This window comes from Labeo rohita, unplaced genomic scaffold, assembly GCF_022985175.1.
Source record: "Labeo rohita strain BAU-BD-2019 unplaced genomic scaffold, IGBB_LRoh.1.0 scaffold_526, whole genome shotgun sequence".
NCBI classification, from domain to species: Eukaryota; Metazoa; Chordata; class Actinopteri; order Cypriniformes; family Cyprinidae; genus Labeo; species Labeo rohita.
In genome coordinates, this window is record NW_026129448.1 from 35,582 (window position 1) to 37,832 (window position 2,251).

Sequence of the window (2,251 nt, forward strand, 5' to 3'; positions counted from 1 at the left end):
TGATCTCCCGCCTGGTTTTCTCGTTTTCGTCTGTCTAGCCGCCTGCCTTGTGGATTATCGCTCATTATTAAGGACTATTTCTCTCGTCTCGCCTCTGATACTCCTGTTACATTTGATTTGACCCTGCCTGCACGACTATGTATCTGTCTCGTCCCAATAAAGGCTCGCAAATGGATCCGCTCGCCTCTCGTCTCTCATTCCGTGTTACAGAAACAATAAGGGCATAATATAGAAACAGTTGTCATGGTGATTCCCAAAAACAACAAATAAATCGCTCCGGTTGAGGACCAAACAAACACACTGACAAAATGAAAAACAAAAACATTTTGGAAAGGAAAAGGTAGAAAACATTTAATAACCTAACCAGATTCTAAAATAAAAATACAGCCAGCTTGCCTAACTGCCTAACAAAAAACAAATCTCAAACTAATTCACAAAAGAAGAACCAGGTCACCCATACACTCTGTTTTTCCTAGGATGTGCTTTAACCATGGGCGTCGGAAGCAAAATAAATGTGGGTGGGTTTAATTAACACACAGTGGTGTAATGCAGGGTATACCCAAGCATACTGCGTATACCCACTTCTTTATCAGTTGGCTTTGCGTAGCCTATACCCACTTCTAAATCCCCTTTGATGTGCATCATACAGTAGTATCCTGTATTAGCCAAAATCATGACAGTCCACCAGTAGCTAATCAAATCGCATGTGAATAAATGCAAATATTCCCTAAACACACCTAGTAAAGACAGCAATGCGGTCAGGACCGTGGCACCCGCTTCCTTTGAAATATGTTTGATGATTGCGCCTGATGCGCCCGCTCTGTCCACTCCTCCACCCCAGATGCTGCCTTTTTATACGCGTGAGCATAGAGCAAGAGAAATCAAGGAGCTCCCAACCCGTTCACAGTTGCACCAACAATGAGCTCCCTGACTACTTGCGAGCGGTTTTCCTAAAAGACTCCGCCTTAACAGAGTGACCAATAACACGACGACACCACCGCATAATGCAGCCTATGAGAAGGAGAGAAAGAGAGCAGCACAATACAGCAAAAGAAAATACCAAAAAAAGGTCATACTCATAACTGTCACACCCCTGTGGACTGTTTCTTTGGTTCTTCCCTGTGCATGCCCTTATTTGGTCTTTCCTGTTCCGTTTTCAATTATGATGTCATTGTGTAATCATTCTCACCTGTCCTCGTCTGATTAACCTGGTTATTTAAGTTTGGTTCTGTTACCCATGTGTTTGTTGGTTCTTAAAGTCTCTTTGTGCGTGTGGATTTTCTGCTTTCCTGTTTGTTTCTGTTCCTAGTGTGGATTATGTACATAAATGTGTATGTTCCTGATCTCCTTGTTCCTGCTCCTGTGAGCTTGTTGCAGAGTGGTGTGAGTGAAGCCTTTCTTTTCTCTGTATATTTTCTCTCTTTGCTTGTTGTTCGTTTGTTGTTGGTTTTTGCTAGTTTATTTTGAGGGTCGTGTGCTATCCGTTATTCGGAAGCATGTGGGCCCAGCGAGCACAAAGTTTGAGTTTGCCCACAAGACGGCATGACATTAAAGTGGCGTCTGCGGGGAGTTTTGAGGAATGTTGTTTGGCTGTCAGGTAGGAAGTTGGACAGTGTTTGTGTTTTGTCCGTATCTAGAATGAACAACCCAACAGTAGTTTTTCTGGATAGTGTAGATAAGGCAAATTATTTGGTAGAGCAGGGAATTATTGATGGAGAATTTATTTCAGTTCTCCCACTTTCTTTGCCAGCTAAAAAGGTTACTCTTTCTAATGTGCCACCTTTTGTTAGTGATGAAATTCTAATGCAAACTTTTGACACGCTATGGAAAATTGGTGTCCCCAATAATGATTAAAAAAAAAAAAAAAAGATTCCATTCAGTAGCGACTTGCCTTCATTAAAACATACTGTTTCTTTCAGGTGATTTTTTGTCTACATGATTATTCCAGATGATGCTGATCTAGACTTAACACTGAATTTTCAAATTGATGATTTGTTATGCTATTTTCGTCACTACTGGAAAAGTCAAATGTTTTGGATGTGGAAATACTTTTCTTTATATTTTCTTTATAAGTGTTTATTTTTATTTTTATTTTTTTTCCCCTCTTGGTTTAGGACTATTTTGGAGAAAGTGAGCCTCCTGGGGAAAAACTTAGCCGTTCTCTATTAGGTGAGGGAAAACAATGGGGGGGAAAATGCATACATTACAAATTTTATATATATATATATATATATGAATAATGTAATTTTGT